The 18,887-nt window shown below is 51.9% G+C and overlaps 1 non-coding gene across 1 annotated transcript; it reads right to left on the bottom strand.

Annotated features, from left to right (window-relative positions):
* Positions 1 to 18,100: 18,100 nt before the first annotated feature.
* On the bottom strand, positions 18,101 to 18,240 carry LOC142438105 (U4 spliceosomal RNA). The gene has a single exon (XR_012782548.1). It is a non-coding gene; the product is annotated as a U4 spliceosomal RNA (small nuclear RNA).
* Between the last annotated feature and the right edge of the window lie 647 nt (positions 18,241 to 18,887).

Raw genomic sequence — 18,887 nt, 5'->3', positions numbered from 1 at the left:
TAGTTATCACCCCGATACACCCACGTTTTACGTAGTCAAGTCTGCAGCGGGTTCACATCGTTGGGCACGACTGAACCGGACAGAACTGGTGCAAAACCCTGGTTTAGGATAAGCTGGCAGGTGACGCGTCAGACCCCGACTGCAGAAGTTCAGCACACATCCTGGGACCCGGACGCCACCTGAGAGTGGCCCTTCGGCGGCTCTCGCTGGCTCTCCGCCTGCCCCGCCTTCCTTTGCTCTCTCTGCAGACAGGCCCCTGCCCACTGTCACCAGCCTGGCGGAGCAAGATGGCAGCCTCTGAGATTGGCTCCCGCCTCTGTGTGATCCCCGGAAGCGAGGATCTGATTCGTCCAGAGCTGTCCCCTCCTGACGTGTGTTAGGCCGTGGGAGTTGGGAGGGGCCTGGTAACAGGAATGTGGGCTCACAGGAAGGATGTGCAAGGAGAAAATAATTGGTGCTTCCAGACAGACCAAGTCACAGCATCTGTTACAGTGGGGTGTGTGTGTGTGTGTGTGTGTGTGCGCGCGCGGGTGCGCGCTGGCGAATGCGCGATAAAGAGACAGACTACATGTGAGCTTTCCTAATTCAAACTGAGCTCCTGCGAATTGCAGTTACTTACTCCAGAGGGATATGTGAGAAGAAAACAATGGGCATTTCTTTTGAGATGGAACCCCGGTGGCCTGCTTTTTTGTTGGGCTGCGATCCACAAGGTAAGCAGTTTGAGCCCACCAGCAGCTCCGAGGGAGAAAGACAGTGCTTTCTACTCCAGTCAAAGGTTACAGTCTCAGAAACTCACGGACAGCCCTATTCTGTCCTATAGGATTTCTATGAGGCGGCATTGACTGGAGGGCAGTGAGTCTGGCTTCGGGGTTTTGTGCAGATTGGGAGTTGAGGCCTCTGTCTTGCGGAGAGAGTGACTTGCCAACATCTCGCTGGGAGGTCACACAGCCAGCATTCGTAACTGGTTCGGCTGGGCACCGAACTCTCTGATCTGTCCTCCTCACCGATCTTCTGTGACTTTTCCCATCTGTGTCTCCCCGGCTCCTCCCTCCCTCCTTCCATCCACAGCAGGAAACAGAACAGAGTTCCTAAGCGGAGAGGTCAAAGGTTCAGCTTCCTCATCTCGGAGTCAAACCCACTCTCACAGTGTGGGGTTTGAGGGTCATGGAGAAGGAAGGATCTATGGATAGCTGTCATCAAGGTGCCTGTTGTGGTCACACAATCACTTAGTTAAGTGGCCAATGATTTGAGCCAGGTGCAAAGATGGCTTGTTCAGCTGAGGAGGGAGTGGTCATCAATTCTCAGGTCTCCTTTCGATGTTCATTTGAGGATGCTCCAGGTACTATCCCACAGCAGGAGGCTGGGCAGAGATGGAAATGAACCAGCTTCAGAAAAGCAAGGCCTTCCAATCAAGGTGGGCAGGATGGCTTAGGTTGGGGGGGGGCGGGGTAGAGGAGTTGGGATGGATGAAAAACGGAACCTGACATTTACAGAATCCAATGCCAAGTGCCAGCTATCCAACAATTAGTCGGATAGAGGTGTGTCTTGCAGACAAGTGGTGTTCCACCATTATTGGGCAACAAGAACAAATGACAAAGGGGAGTCCTCACAGCAGTCAAGGTCCACCAGAGCTGAGACAAAGAGCCATGCCCCTAGCAAAGATCAGCATGAGGCTCCAGGCTGTGGGCACCCGGGCTGTGTAATAGGCAGTGCTGCTGTCTCATCTTGTTCTCCTGACACTCAGACACTCATTGTTTCAGACTTGCTAAGCATGTCCTACTTTAAGCCCCCTGATGCTCCATCTGAGAACTTCTTCCAGGTTCTCACACAGGGCTCAGTGCCAGGGAGGTGCTGCCTTGGGACCAGCTCTCAGTCAATGAGGCTATACACACACACACACACACACACACACATATATGCGGATATATACACACACATATGAGGATAGATACACACACATATATGTGGATATATACACACACATATATGAGGATATATACACACATATGATACATATATTTATATAGCTATATATAAACCTAGATATAAATATATTATATATATATAAATATATATATATTTCCAGTTCCCATCGAGGGTGAGGCTCAGTTGTGCGTAGCTGTAACCTCCCTTTGGTGGGTTTCCTTCCCTTCCCTGTCTCACTCCTGGTGCTAACCACCGGGATCACCTTCCAACACCCTTGTTGCATGGTCTCTTTCTGGGGATGCCAGAACGATGCACACCCAATGCCAAGGTCAGCTCGAGGCTCCACTCTGCAGTAGCAAGGCAGTGATTGAGGCCAACATCAGGAGGGAGGGAGCGTTGGCACACGGTTCCAGGGAGTCCCTGGGTGGTACAGATGGGGAGGCACTCGACCAGGACCCAAAAGGTTGGCCGTCCATGCTCACTCAGAAGCACCTCAGAAGAAAGGCTTGGCGATCTGTTTCTGAAAGGCCGCCGTTGTGAGAACACTAGGGCCCATGTTCCTCTCGTACACACTGGGCGTGGCCAGGAGTCCCAGAGCCACCAGGCACTGGCTTGGCAGCTTTGCTATTCCCAGAGTTTCAAATGCCTCCTTGATTGTTAACATTTCTACCGGGGATGGAAAGCAAAGCACTTCTTGCTGATTAATATTCTCTGTGTGTAAGCGAGCTGTGAGTAGGTGTGAGCCCTGGGTCCCCTTTCTGTAAACAGGGTCAGATTCTCCCCATTTCACAGCAACTGCCTCAGCTCGCTGGCAGAGCCTCGGGTACAGATAGCGGCTCATCCAGTCACCTGCTCCCCAATCCTAGTGACACAAGCTATTTTGGGTCTTCAGGCCCTTCAGATAAACAGCCTGGCTGTGCAGGCTGAAGGTGGGAAGAATGGGTTAGAGCTGTGTATTTTAGGGACCGCGTTTCCTAGGAAATAGAGGAACTGAGAAGCCCTTTGGGCTAGATTTTGTCTCTCAGATTCCTGAATTGTTCTGCCTCATTGTGCTAAAGAAATGATCCAATTATATCTGATTCTGAGAAGGCAAGAGATTTCTAACCCGCACCGTTGCTACATTGTGGTTGTTTGTTACCACTGCCGAGTGTCCTCGGGCTCTGGGAGACTCCGTGTGTGTGGAGCAGGGCTGCGCCCACAGCGTGTCCTGGCTGGCTCTTTCAGAGCCGGGGCCCAGGCCTGCCTTCCCAGGCCCTTGAGACTGGTGTGAACAATTTGGGTTAGGAGTTGAGGCCATCCTTTTATCCTACCAGGGCCACGTTTGGCAGCAAAGCCCCAAGTACAATGGTGGGTCTTGGGGAGGGAAGCAATTGCACTCATGACCAAGAAAAGGCTTTCTATGTCACAATGTATTTAATATTTAATGCGCTAGTTAGAATATATCGTATTAACACGGTAGATTTGATTCGATTTCTATAGTAATAACTACATATACCTATATGTAAGGAGTCCTGGTGCTGTGATGGTTATCCATTGGGCTGCCATGTGTGAGGTTGACAGTTCTAACCCACTAGCTGCTCTGCGGGAGAAAGGTGGGGCAGTCTCAGAAGCGCAGAGGGAGGAGGAAGTTCTCCCTTGTCCTATAGGGTCGCCATGAGTGGGAACTGGCTCAACGGCAGTGGCAGTGAGTTTTTTGGTTTATAGATACATACACACACCTAGTTGTTGTTAGGTGCCATTGTGTCGGTTCTGACTCATAGCAACCCTGTGTACAACAGAATGAAACACTGTCTGGCCCTGCGCCAGCTCACAGTTATTCTTAGGGGTGAGCCCGTCATGGCAGCCACGGTGTCGATTGCTCTTCTGCCACGATAGCTGACAGTGCCTCCAGGCTACGCTAAAGTTTCCAGTGGCTGCTCCCTCGGAAGTGGCCAGTCACTTCCATCTTCATGGTCGTTCTTAATCTGGAAGCTCCGCTGAAGCCTGCTCACTTTGTGTGACCCTGCTCGCATTTGAAATGCCAGTGACATAGCTTCCAGCCTCACCGCAACACACAAGTCACCGCAGTGCAACAAACTGACAGGCAAGTGGTGGATGTGCATGTATAAGATGCATGGTGTAGACATAAGTATACATATATGTATAGGGATAGGTATAATACCTATAACTATACCTATATCTATATAATCTATACAGTCGCAGCAGTACATCCACAGGGAACTGCCAGAATTTCAAGCCAGATTTAGAAAAGAACGTGGCATGAGGGGTATCATTGCTGACCGCAGGGTCTTGGCTCCAAACAGAGAATCCCCCAAAGAGGCTTGCTTGTGCTTCACTGACTATGATCATATCTCCCTCTATGGGGACCATAACACCTTCTGAATAAGACGGAGAAGAACCAGCGTTCCAGCACACTGCATCGTACTGATGCAGCCCCTGTCCACGGACCAAGAGGCAGTTGGGTGAAGAGAGAAAGGAGACAGTGCCTGGTTTACAATCAGGAAAGGGGTGCGTCAGGGTTGCATCCTCTCCCCACACACATTCAATCCGCATGCTGAGCAGCGCCTCCCAGAAGCTGACCTGTGTGATGAAGAACATGGCGCCAGGCTGGGAGGAAGGTTATTAACAACCTGTGATTTGCAGGTGGCACCGCCTTGCTTACTGAAAATGAAGAGGACGTCCCGCCCTTACTGATGAAGACGAAGGATGACAGCCTTCAGCGAGGCTCCAACCTCAACAAAAAGAGGGAGAAACTCCCCGCGACCGAAGCACCAAGCAACATCATGATGAGCAGAGACAGGAAGAAAGGACGGAAGTTACCAGGACTTTATTTTCCTGGGATGCACACTCAGCACTTGTGAAAACAGCCTGAACGGTTAGGTGTATCTCCTGCAGAAGATCTCCTTGAAGTGGGACAAGGTGAAAATGCTACTTTGAAGACGAAGTTGCGCCTGACCCAAGCCATAGTGTTTGCAGGTGTTTCACCTGCGTGGGAGCAGTCTGGCGGTGAGTAAGGAAGACGAAGGAGAAGCGATCCCTTCGCCTGCTGGCGTGGGCAGAAACACCCCGGACCTCTAGAAGCAGGGGCAAATCTCTCTTGGGAAAAGTGCAGCCAGAATGCTCCTTAGAAGTGAACATGGCAAGATTTAGTGTCATGCACTTTAGACATGTCATCAGAAGGCACCGGTCCCTTGAGAAGGACGAGAAGGACACCACGCCTGGTGGAGGAGAGGGTAAACAAAGGAGGGGGCGGGTAGACACAGTGCCTGCACCAGTGGGCTCAATGTGATGGTTGCGAGGCTAGTGCAGGACGGGGCAGCGCACGTGAGGTCGTTATGGGCCAATGCTATGTTTTCTCCATTACCATTGATATTAGTATCATGTCTATCGTGTTGGTTTTGGTGCTGAGTTGACTTTTGACTCATGTGAACCCCTCCGCCCCCATGTAACAGAGGAGAGCCCCCCCCCCCATATAGGCTTTCTAGAATGTACTCTATGGGAGTAAGATGCCAGATTCGTCTTCAAGGTGCCACTGGGTGCGTTTGAACCACTAATCTTTCAGTCAGCAGTTGCATCTATTGTCTGTCTATCTATCTACCTATCTATCTATCTATCTATCTATCTATCTATCTATCTATCTATCTATCTATGCAGACACACACATATAGGGTCACAGTGTCATGAACGAGAAGCGTTTGCTGTACCGGGGCCCTGCACATTCCTTGCCCTTTACAAAAGGATTGTCCATGGGCTTCCTTGAAGTGCTGTGCTCGCTAGAGGCCCATAGAAAAGGATTTTGATTTCCAAGCATTTTCATCTCATGCTTCGACGCAAAGCTTAAAAGCATGTTCAATTTCCGTTTGAACTTCTGTTCAATTCAGCCAGCCTTTCCCGGCATTCCTGCTGCGCGCCGGCTCCTGCACTCGGCACGGTGGGAAACAGAGATGAGGAGGATGGGTGTGTAGAGGGGAACTCAGGCTGGCAAAGCTCTCACAGAGCTGCCTCTGGAAGAAGCCTGTGCCCGAGTCCCCTGCATTGCTCATAAATCTAAGTAGCGATTCTACCTGAAGCCCCAGGGAGGCTCTGGGGCCCAGGATGGCGGATGTCCAGAAAGGTCTATGAGAGACAGAATGCTGCCTGGAGGCGGGGAGTAGGTGAGAGACCACCTGTTCTCTTCCCTACCACTGAGAACATACTACAAAAGTGACATGTTTTACAAGTAGAACCACAGGGGCAGGTGCTGAGATCATGGCTCTTAAAATGACGACAAAGGACCGGTCATGGAAATCCATGACAGCAAGTCCCAGGTGTAGCAGGGGAGGAATGGGCGCATCCTTAGAATGTTTCTGTCCCCCATCAACCAGGCATAGTTTGGGACTTTACTTTACCTCCTGTGCCATCTACTCTGTTTTAGAGCCAGGCTATGCGTTGGGCACGGTGGGGGCCTGGGGACCCTTGGGGCAGCATGGCGGTGATTTCCTTCCTTTAATCTACTCCCCCCCACCCCCTGTGGGTCCACCAGCCCTGAGTGCAGCTGGGATGGGTGGAGGTGAGGGCACCAGCAGCAGCTCCCTGCCTTGTTCCTGATCCCAGGGGAAAGTCTTTTGCCTTTAGGTATAATGTTAGGTGTGAGCTTTCTCATAGGCTGGAAAAGTTCTCTTCTGTTCTAGTTTGGTGGGAGTTTTCATGCTGAATTTGGGGGACTGTTTTGTGTGTGCGGTTTCCCCCTCTGCATCTATCAAGGTAGTTACATGCTTTACCTCCAGTTGGTACATTGCTGATTTTGGCTGTTGTGATAGGCTTGCATTTCTGGCACAAGAACCATTTCATCAGGGCATACTGTCTGTTGTACGCATGAGCAGATTCAGCTTGCTAATCCTTTGTAAAGGGTGAGGGACGCTGGCCTTTAACTTTCATGTAAGGTCTTTGTCTGATTTGGGCGTTAGGCAATCCATGGTTGTACAAAATGAATTGGGAAGTGGTGCTTCCTCTTCTAGACTCTGGAGGAGGCTATGTAGAACTGATATAATTTTTCCATTGATGTTTGGTAGAATCCACCAGTAAACCTAGCTGGGCCTGGGCTTTTTGGATGGGAGGGGTAAGGTTTTGCACTGAATGAATGAGTCTGCGAATGAAGGAATGGTGAGTGAATGAAGACATTGGACTGTGGGGAAGTGAATAGTCACTGGCTATCTCCCATTCTTCTGGGGTGTTAACATCAAGATCTGAGCTCCACCGTGACTTACAACCTGGGATACCGGGGACTAGGACTGGCTTGAAAAGGTCTTTCATGCCATCCCACTGTCTCTGGTCTGGAAGATGGTGTCTCTGGTCTGGAAGATGGTGTCATTTTTACTTTTACAGATGAGCCTAGGCAGATCAAAGCTAATCCCCCTGAGCAAGAGACACAGGCAACCCACCAGCCGACACCCTTGATTCCTCATAGCCACAGCCATGGCACCACCCGCCAGAGTCACCGACAGCAACATGTCAGTGCAACACGTCCCCGCGCTGGGCTGTGAGATTGTGAGAATCATTCTGTTTAACACATGAACACCTGTGTCTTTATGGTATTGTCTCTTCACGGTGCTTCACGTTCTCCGTGCATTTACAGAGACTTCAAGCACCAGAGAGGGAGCGTCCCCTACTGCATTTTCCTTACTTCCATTTGATGCACGAGGAAACTGAGGCTTGTAGCAGTTCTACATGACCAAGCCTTGCTCCCTGTGAGCACACAGCTTGCCTGCCGTGACACCAGCATCAGTGACTAGATGGGAGAACCAAGGCCCTGGGGATGATGCAGGTAGTTGGAAACAACTGGCTCATTTGCATGGACTGTTTTTGTTCTGCGTCATTGATGTAAAAGCAATATTGAGCTATTCCGATGGGGTGGCAGAGGAGAGCAATTTCTCCTGACACTTGGCACACTCTGCATAATTCTGCCCTGAGTGACCAGGATGGAGGCGGCGCGACTCTCAGGAGGCTGTAAATCTGGGCTGATGAATTACCTGGGCAGGTGCCTCTGCCGCCTGCATCCTCTGTCAGGGCAGGAGCCCAGTAATTACTTCTCTGGTTATCTGGCTGAGCCGGTCCATTTTTCTCGCTTATGGCTTTTGCATTTCAGGAAAGTGTCCACGGAAGGTCCTCTTATCTAAGTGTTGGATTGATCCGGTGGCTCCACGAGCCGGGTGGGGAGGACCAGGGCCTGCTCTGAGCCTGAGGTTCCTCTCCGTGGGAGATTGGTGGGCTGCTGGAGCTGAGTGCCATCTCCATCAGTGGCACCCCTGTGTCTGTGGACTGGACATGCCCATGGGGAGGCGGCTGGTGACAGGCTGAGGTGGGGGATTTAACATGCAGACTGGGAGGGGCATCTCTGAAGGAGACCCAGGTTCCCTGAAGGGTGAACAGTTCCTGTCTGCCCATGTTAACACTAACGATAACAGATCAGAGCTTCCCACGACCCAGACCCGGTGCTCCAGGCTTCCTGCATGTGGCCCCATCCTCCTAGGAGCCACCATGGTACAGGTGGGGAGCTGAGGCACAGAGAGGCTGAGCCCCCAGCCCGAGGACCCACAGAGCAGAAGTGGCCACACTGGAACCCATGTCAAATGCTGGCCAGTGAGTCCAGAGTCCATTGCGTCTCCAAACAAAGGCAGGCTGAGAGGGGAACCGACCACTGTCATTTGACCCTGCATGGTCTCTGGTTCACTGCCCATCAGTGCTTCTGTCATGTCCCCATCCGACATGTGCTTCCTGGAACAGGGTCTTCTCCCTGATGTGGCCCAGCCCCTAATGGATGGGCTGTATCCAGTTGATGCCCAACAAATGGTCGCAGGAGAGTAGGACACACCCAGGAAAGGAAATTCCCGTGCCTTGCTCCGCACTGCCTCTGTCCAGAGTGGGAGGGTGGCAGATGGCCAGACACAGCACCGGATCCAGTCACTCACGCACAAGCCTAGCCCGAGTGCCTGGCTCTACATACAAGCCTGGTTCTTGGGAAGGACCAAGGGCAAACCAAGGGGTGGAGGGGAAGACACTAATCCTGTCCTCCTGGTGCTGGGGCAGCTAAGGATGACAAGGCATTGGAGAATTTTTAATAGTGCACTATAAAGAGTTTCATGGGAAGGGGTATCCTGGAGCTCTGAGAATGTATGAGAGGGGTTGTATTCGATCATGGAAGGGTTGAGGCTCTGCCTGTCAGTAGGTGAAGTCTCTCTCATCCCTTGAACCTCACTTCTTTTGGGCCAATGCAAATCCTTGGAAATAATGACACTCCAGAACTCAATCTAGGCCCAACGTCACTTTGAAAACATGCCCACCCTGTCCTGCTGGAGGACGAGAGGCCAAGGGTCCCAGGGGTCCCAGCCTAGTCCACCGAGCCCTTTCGCAGAAACCCAGCTGTAAAACCAAAGACAAACGAAGGAACCCAACCAAGGCCAGAGCTGCCCAGCCTAAAAGGAAGACTTTCAAAAAGGCGAACACATAAAGACCTTGCTTAAATCGTTGAGTTTGGGGATGGTTTATTTTGTCACCATCGGTGACTGATAAGGGCATTTGCAAAGGTTTACGTGGGGAGGTAAGCTCCCCTTGGCAGTGTTGACGGCCTAAATCAGTATATCATTACTATGTTGTTGATAAGACCCAATGACGCAGACACGATGGAAGTATGTTTCTCTCTTTTGGATCATCTTTACTGTTAACCACCGGGCCTCAGCGTGTTGTGCTGCCATTCCTGACGTACGGGCCGTACCCAATTGGTCAAACATGCCTCATTTCCACGCCCAAATTTCAGTCTGAAACAAGAAGGAATGAGAGGCTCCGAAAACCTTTCCTCTCAAGGAAACAACATGGAGAGTGCGTGGGTTTGCGCGTGCGCGCGCACGCACACCCACACACACACAGGATTTCTGCTTGCATGTGATTGACAGAACTTAGTCACACAATCTTACCTTGCTGCAGGTGTACTGGGAAATGCAGGGTTAAACAATTTCTCAACTTTTGTGGTTGTTAGCTGCCGTGGAATGGAGCAGGTGATTCTCAGAGACCTCTGATTCAGGGGGCCTCCTACCCAGTGAACTGAAACACTGCCTGCTGTGGTGCCTTCCCCATGACTAGCTGGGAATTGGACCCCTGTGGCCCGGAATGCTTGCTTTGGCTGGTGTCTGGAAGTAGACGGATCCTGGGGTCAGACCCATCTTCCTGGCCCATCTGCATCTCTAGCAGGTCTGCCTCACAGCAACGTGCAAGCCTTCCCCGACAGATGGGTGGCAGTTGTGCTGGCATTCACTTGGCTGGGAGTTGAGCGTGGGGTTCCGTCATGGAAGGCGAGGACTGTACCACTGGACCACGGCTGAAATGTACAGCTCGACTACCAAAGGAGGGGTCCTTAGGGGAAGCAAAGAGTTAGGGTGCTCAGCCAGTAACTGCACAGTTGGCAGTCAAGTCCATCCCAAAGCATCTCAGCATGAAGGCGTGGTACGCTGCTCCTGCTAAAGGAGTCATTGCAAGCCATGTCCCGCATGACTGCTACGCGAGGCCTCCATGAGCTGGCCTTGACTCGAGCGTCTGGTTTGGTTTGGGGTCTGGATGACCAAACGCCAGGCAGCGCACGAGAAGGGGCTCTGTCAGTTAGGAATATAGCTAAGGGGAGTGTTTCTGGACCCTGGGGTGGGGGCTGGTAGTAGGAGAGGGAAGGAAAGTGTCTTTCACTTACCTAGCTTCCCTTTCCAGGGTCTCCTTTCTTAACCTCGGCCAGGATGTGGTCCTTGCCTTAAGTCGGCTTCCTGCTTCCTATCAGTGCTTCTCTCGGGGTTGTTCTGACCTTACTCAGCTGAATGTCTAGAGCCGGGGGCCTCAAACTTTTTACACAGGGGGCCAGTTCACTGTCCCTCAGACCCATTGGAGGGACAGACTATAGTTAAAAAAAAAACTATGAACAAATTCCTATGCACACTGCACACATCTTATTTTAAGTTAAAAAACAAATGGGAAAAACACACCGGGCAGGTGGGATAAATGTCCTCGGTGGGCCGCATGTGGCCCGCGGGCCATGACTCGAGGACCCCTGGTCTAGAGAGTCTAGTTACTTAATGTAGAGCCATGATCTGAGGTCGCCAGCAAAAGGCATGAATCACACACAGTCTTTGGGTGAACAATACTTTGTGAGCAAAGAGAGGACAGACAAGGTCAATGTCAACAGTGCGCTAAGGCTCCCCGGAGCTGCTTCCCGCTGCGGATGCAAGGCTGGTGTTTTGTGTGCATCCCTCTCATGTCACAGGTGAGGGGCTCTTCCCTGTCTGCTGAGAAGAGAGAAGTGGGGTTGACCAGGTGCCAGAGGTGAGGAGGGTAGAGGAACCGCACAGACAGCGAGAGAGGCTCTCAGAGGAAGAGGAGACACTGGAAGAGGACAGGCTTGGTGCCTAGACTCTGTTACCAGGGAATGCTCTGGGTCCCAGGCTTCTGGTCTAGCAGATTGGCACAGGGGCAGACCATCCCCCAAATGAGGAGAGCACCCTCTTCACACAGATGGAGTCTTACCCACCTCTGATCTTTCCCTCATGGCTGTTGAGTCAATGCCAACTCCCTAGAGGACCGGGGAGAACGGCCTCTGTGCAGTTTCCAGACTGTAACTTTTTACGGGAGTAGAATGCTCTGTCTTTCTCCTGAGAAACTGCTGACCTTGCACATCACAGCTCAATTCGTAACCTCTACACCACTGATCCTGATTCTTAGTATTCCTTGGTCCCTCACTTTCTGGACCAACATTGCTGCTCTGTGTCAGGCACTATAAATCAGATGTGGTTCCCACAGCTGGAGATTAGAGGAGAAGCCAATAATATTATTAAACCAGTAATAATCAGTAAAATTCTAGTTGTGTGAGTGCTATATCATAGAGGTGCATGGTGGCGTCATAGGCACGGAGGTTAAAGAAGGGGACATCTAGCTCAACCCTGCCTAATGGATAGGAATTTACCAGATAGAGTGGGGAGACAAGGGCACTCTGAGTAGAGGGCACAGCATGTGCAAAGGCCCTGGGGCAGGAGTTCAGCACAGTGACAGGATGCGAGACCAAGCTGGAGACGATGGGCTCAAGCTGGGTCCGACTTTCAGAGACACATTGTGAAATTCCTTCTCCCTCGTCCCTGACACAGAACGTCTTCAGAGGCATCTGGGCTGGGGAGCTCAGGGCCTGCAGTCAGGCACGGTGTGCAGATACTTAGGGTTGGACTAGCCTACGGCCCCGCCTGCGGCCCTCCTCCCCGACCCCGAATCTGCCCCCACGGTCCCACCATGCATACCCACACATGTATTTGGGCTATTGCTGCATACTTACATGCACCACAGCAGTTCCCAACAGACCGTTTTCTCTTGTGCACCTCTTAGTGCTATTGATTACCTTTGCCAAGCTGTGTGCACTTCACTCTCATTTGGTCTTGCCTTTTAAGCTGCCCTTTATGTCACTCTCAGAAGTGATTAGGTTGAGGACCCATCCGCCCCTGGAATGAGCTCACTGCATATGGAAGATGATCACATTACATCAGGTGTCATATGGAGGTATAGGGGCTAGCATTGGTCCTAACACATCTTTTGGGAGGGTGACATTCTGTCTAGAACAATCAGCTTCACAGAATTCAGCCCCAGCCTCAGCACGTCCCTCCCAGCAGGGAGGGCATGGCCTCACCAGCCTTCTGCTGGGAAAGTGAAATGGAAAGTATTCTCATTTCAAAGAGTCAGGGAAGTTTTCGGAGGTTCTGAAAATAAATACCCAGCGAGGAAGGGGAGGAGGCAAGGAGGTGGAGAAGGGGGTGGAGTGGAGGTGGCTGGATCATGTTTAAATGTAGAGTAGGCACCATGCTAAGCATTTTCTAGACATTATCTTATATAATCCTCTCCAGAATCCTAGGGGCAGAGAACTGGAATGGCCCTATTTCGGGGAGAGGGTCGAGGCTCCAAGAAACTCAGAGACTCCTCTGAGATGCTGTGGCCAGGAGGGGCAGGGCTGGGACTTGCTCTGCCCAAGTCCCTAGGACTGTGTTACAAGACAGCACAGGACTCAAGAGGCTAAAGATGGGACAAGGGGGCAGGGAGAAGGAAAGGGTATGAGGAAGTGGGAGGAAAGGAGGAAAAAAGCTATTGTACCTACTCGAGTATAAGCCAACCGAATATCCGCCGAGGGACCTAATTGGTCCACAAAAACTGCATACAAATTGTGCTGTGAAGACTTGGCTTATACTCAAGTATATAGGGTATCTTGTCTACAACTTATGGCGAGACCTAGAGAAAACCTCTCCCCTCCATTGGGCCTCTATTTCTATTACCATGGAAAGGTCCATAGTAAACGATGCTAGACAGAACAGCCCTCAGACTCAGGACCTGCCGGTCTCAGGAGGGTCAGGGTCAGGGAGAGCCCATGGGCTGGGCTGAGCATTTCTTTCAGCCGAGACCGCCTGGGTGGTCTGTAGCTGGAATCGGTGAATGGGGTTCCAGGAAGCTGTGAAGGAAAGCCAGGATGTGGTCCTTACCATACAGCCCTCCTGCCACAGTGGGAAGACAGCAAGGCTAGAAGCCCCGCCCCACTGCCTGCCCCTCAAACGGAGGCCATTCCTCTCCAAGTAAGCACCACAGAAGCAGCGGAGATGGGGGACGTTTCCACAAGCCCCTCATCCAGGTACCATGACACGGGGATGCAGGTGTCCTCTGAATATTTGTGGCTGGGAGGCAAGGAGGGTGGGGGACCTGCCCTGCTGGGGGCACTTTGGGTGCTGAACAGAGGGTGCACAAGCAAGTCCATTGGCTTCTTCAAAGCTCTGGGGAGACAATGCAAGGGGCACACCAGGCTGAGGGTGTTGTCCTGTGGTCCCTGCCCCTAGTCCTCCCAAGAGTCCCGACCAGTCCCTGGGACCACCGTGACAGCCCCTTGCAATCCTTTCTCAGCTCCCTCTGGCCCGCCAGCAGCTTCCCACAGTAAGAGTTCTCATCTTCAGACAAAATGCCCTACATCCTCCAATCAGGCCCTGCAAAGTCCACCCTTCTCACCCCACCCCAGCCCCTGGCACCCATTCCTGAATTCCCCTATGAAATTGAGGCTCCCAGGCTCCTAGGCAACGGGGACCAGAGGGCCCTCCTTCGTCCCAGTGGGGACCCCGCCCTTGTAGATGAGGCAGACACGTGCCCTGTCATTAGAGCCAGGCCCCAGCCCTTCAGCCAGGCTTGTTCTCTCAGGAGGCCTCAGGGAGGCATTTGGGCAGTCAGGGGACTCAGATTGTCCGTGGGGCAGGGAGCAGCCTCAGTTCCTGAGTCATCGATCAGCCTCCGTCGGGTCCTGGCAACCCACTGGAGGGCTGAACTGTGCTGCATGCCCCCGCAGAGTAGTGATGCCAAGAGAGAAGGACCCCCCACCTCTGAACCTTGGATCCTGGCTGGGCACCATGAAAGTGGCTACATGAGCTACTGCATTACATTATTGTCTTTGTCAATGGACAGTTCACTGCTGGCAAATCATTGCCCTCTCTGGGCCTCAGTTTCCCCATCTGTAAAGTGCAGGCGGGCCTGGCAGTCAGGCCTCTAAAGTGGCTGTGATTCTAGTATGAATTCCCAAGACTAACTGATACAACCTCGAACGCACTGCTGTGGATGCTGCCTCACAGTGAGCCCCTGTGGGCTTCTGAGGCTGTCACTGTCCACGGGAGTAGAAAGCCCCGTCTCTCTGGAAGAGCTGCCGGTGGTTTCAAACTGCCGACCGTGGGGATCCGGACTCAATATGTAACCAATGCACCACCAGGACTCCTCAGACAAGCCAATCATGCCCTGAGCCTCAGTTTCCCCTTCTGTGAAATGGAGTGGTAATAGCCGATTGCCTCATTGTGAGGAGACATGAGGGAAGGGGTGGGCTGGGCCCAGTGCCCTGGGGGGTCGTCTGGGGTGGTATATTGCTATGTTAGGAGAGGATGAGGCCACACAGGGCATCTGACCAGGTCCTATGGTCCTGTTCTCCTTCTAACCCCCTCCCCTCCGAAATATTTTCTGCCATTTGGGGGGTGGGAGTGGGTGGGGGGAAAAGGACTCATAGCAGGGAGTCTCCCTTTCATCCTCACAGCCATTGGAAGTGCTGAGATAAAGGGCCAGAGAGATGTTTGAAATGCAAAACCCTCCCTACCTCCTGCTGGCTAAAGGCCTCAATGCCCCCTGCCATTCTGGAATCAGCAACCTAGATCTTCATGGGGCTCCCAAGCCCAGTGAGGCCCAGTGCTTCACCGGGCCCTGCAGGCCCCTCCACAGCCAGCCAGATGCCAGAACTGAGCCCCCAGATGGGGTGAGACGCCCCCAAACCACTCTCTCTGGAGAAGGCATAGGCACATTCAGACCCTGGACTGTCAGGATCAGGTAGGGTGGGGTGGTCCACATGCTGCAGCTCAGTGGAGCGGGAGAGGCTCGGGCCTAGGGGCTGTTTGCTGGGAGTCTGTGAAGGGATTCTTGTGCCATGACCTCTGTGTTTGTCCCAGTCCCAGCTGTGACCACTGGGGATCATCTCTGGGCTCCTCATTAGAGGGCGAACAGGGCTGGTTTGGGAGCCGTTGGTCTTTCTGCCAAGCGCTTTGGTGGTCTTTGGGGACATTTAGATGCTGATATGCAGGCACAGCTGAGCATCAGTGTCTGCGCATGTATATCTGGGCAGTTTGCAGGCGGCTCGGGCATCGCCAGTTCTTGGACGGTCCCTGCCTTCCTGGCATCTCCTCCAGCCCTGCCTGCAACAGCAGCATCCCTGGACACTCCTGGGCCCATTAGCACCCTTTCTCTGCTCTTAGAGTCATCGTGGGACCGAGGGAGCCCTTGGAGCCTGAGCTGGAAGCACACGGGGACACAGTTAGAGATCTATCTTTAAACCAGCACAGTCTGGGGGAGGTCACTGGATAGGAGGACTTGTGAAGCAGAGGGCTGGAGAAGAGGACAACCTTCAGGTCGAAGGGCTGACACCGTGGCTACAACCATGGGCTCAAATGTAGCAAGGACTGAGGACGGCTTGGGTCCAGGCCGCTTTGTCCTGCTGCTCATGGGGTGGAAATGAACAACAACGACAACATTGTGCAGCTAAGCGCTGTGGCTACGTGAAGGTAGGGTTTTAGCAGCAATTTTAGCAGTAGTGGTGTCAGTGAGGTGGGTGGGGGTCAGAGGCAGGTCAGCTTGAGATCCAGCCCTGGCCCCAACTAGGCATGAAATTTGGGGCCAGTTAATAGACCTCTGAGCCCTGGTTTTCTTATCTCGACAGCGGAGAGCGTGTCAACATCTACACCACAGGATGTAGGGAGGACCACATCAGGTTAGCTTATGTGTCACTGTGTCCTCATGTGGATGGCCTTGACTCATGGTGACCCCAGGTGTGTCAGAAGAGAACTGGGCTCCACAGCGTTTTCCATCACAGGCCATCAGGACTCTGAGTGACTCCAACCTCCAACCTTTCAGTTAGCAGCCAAACACGTTGCCCATGTGTCTTCACGATTCGGGTACATAGTAGGCCCCCGCCAACGTGCAGTGATCCTGTCTAATTTTCCGGGCCTGTAAATCCTCACAGGACCAGGAAACCTTGTCTTTCTCCCAAGGATGATCTGATGGGACAGGACCATTGACACTGCAGCTTGCAGTCCCATGCTTACCAGACAGCACCACCAGGGCTTCTTCAGCTATACACTGGACTTTTAATGTTAATATAATATGAATATTAATAACATTAGCTATTAATATTCTGCCTCATAAGTAGCTATTTAGTGAATACCTACTACATGCCAGACTGGAACTGAGACTTCATTCAGAAACAAAACCAGCACAGCTCATTTTCTCAGGGATCTTGGGGTCTCTTGGAAGGTGCGGGAGCTAGTAAGGAATCAGGGAGCTGATGGTCGTGACCAACTGAGGTCAGCTTTGAAAGGGAGGGCTGATCTAGCTGCTGAAGGGAGGTGTGGTCAGGGCGGGCTCCCCGGAGGAGGTAGCAGATGAGCAGAGACGTCACGGTCTAAGTAGATATGGCTTCCAGAGGCCCGAACAAGATCAGAGCAGGACCTCACATCAGCTACACTGTACTCCTCCGCGCTTGGAGAAAGACATTTCTAGACCAAGAAGCTGCTCGTGCATGGGCCCCTGAAAACGAAGAGTCCTAGCCACACTCTGAAGCTGGAGGTGGGCACTGTGCAGAGGCCTGGGGTGGGAGGGGGGGGAGGTTTGGGGGATGGTGGAAGGCCGGTGCTTTAAGGGTGTCTGGGCCAAGCCAGACTCTATTGTACTAAGAACAGTGACACAGCATTGAGGGCGTGGGCAGGAGGAGCGATGTGCTCCGGAGGTGGGCTTCTAGCCTCTCTACTGCAGGGAATGGAGTAAGCCAGAGGCAGGCAGAGCCGAAACTGGCAGGATCCCTGGGATTAGTCAAATCAGAAGAAATTGGACCCTGGCTTGTGTCATAGCTGGAAAGGATTCCAGAGACACTGGGTAAAACGGACAGAAGTGGATAATAACGAAGAGGAGGTGGTGTCAAGAATGACGCCCCCACTCCTGCTTGGGATTACTGAATGGATAGAGGCTTCCCTTATGGGGAGATGGGACTTGGGAGAGGTTAAGAGCGGGAGGAAGGATGCTCACCAGCCTAGACTTGGGTATATTGCGTATTAAGGTTTCTGAGCCTCCCATTGTGATTCTGTGTTTGAGGTTGGCCTTGCTCTGCCAGCCCTTGATTGAGCAGACTTGAACGGGCTCAAAGGAGAGTGTCCTTGTCCTGTCCTTGGGTCTCCCTGGCCCTGCCCTCGGAGGCTAAGAACTGAGGCTCAAAGGATCAACACAGGGAAAGGGAACTGTTGGAGCCGACTGGTTCTCTTATCTTGATACCATTCAGGGCAAAGGATGGAGTTCATCTGCTGGGGTCTACCTCTGAGCGGAGTCCTAGAAGATGAGTAAGATTTACAAACATACAAGATTAAAAAATCATTTTATTGGGGGCTTGTACAACTCTTATCACAATCCATCTATCCATTGTCAAGCACATTTGTACATTGGCTGCCATCATCATTCTCAAAACATTTTCTTTCTACTTGAGCCCTTGGTATCAGCTACTCATTTCCCCCATCCCTCTCCCACCCTCTCTCTCCCTCATGGACGCTTGATAATTTATAAATTATTCTTTTTTTTTCAGTCTCCATGGAGACCATCAAAAATTGCCATGCTGACTATATTTCAAGTCGTCATGGTGGGGTATTGGGAAAAGTTTTCAACTAGCAACAATCGCGCCTCGGGTAAACCTCACTGGCTACGATATTGCCACTGCGCAAAGCTAAATTATTATTTTTCATGTTTTAAACTGACTGATGTCTCCCTTGACCAATTTTCTGTTGTCCATCTCCCTGGGAAGGAGTTATAGGTAGATCATTGTGATCGGTTCTCCCTATATCCCCCTGTCTTCCCATTACCCTCCTGGTAGGCTACTCTCAATATTGGTCCTGAGGGTTTTAACTGTCCTGGATTTCCTGTGTTTTCAGCTCTTATCTGTACCCATGTATATGCTCTGGTCTAGCTGGATTTGTAAAGTAGAATTGGGGTCATGATAGTGGGAGGGAGGAAGTATTAAAGAACTAGAAGAAAGATGTATGCTTCATCGGTGCTATACTGGACCCTGACTGGCTCATCTCCTTCTCACGACCCTTCTGTCAGTGGATGTCCAGTTGCCTATAGATGGGCTTTGGGTCTCCACTCGGAATTCACCCTCATTCACAAAGATATGATTTTTTGTTCTGGGTTTGTGATGCTTGAAACACGATCCTGTCGATTCCTCATGATCACACAGGCTGGCGTGTTTCTTCCATGTGGGCTTTGCTGCTTCTGAGCTAGATGGCCACTTGTTTACCTTCAATCTTAAAGACACTAAATCTTGTGATAGCCGGGCACCATCAGCTTTCTTCCCCACATTTGCTTATGCACCCATT

This window comes from Tenrec ecaudatus, chromosome 1, assembly GCF_050624435.1.
Source record: "Tenrec ecaudatus isolate mTenEca1 chromosome 1, mTenEca1.hap1, whole genome shotgun sequence".
Lineage (NCBI taxonomy): Eukaryota > Metazoa > Chordata > Mammalia > Afrosoricida > Tenrecidae > Tenrec > Tenrec ecaudatus.
Note: the sequence above shows the minus strand (reverse complement) of the source record. Positions and strands in the feature narration are given on the sequence as shown.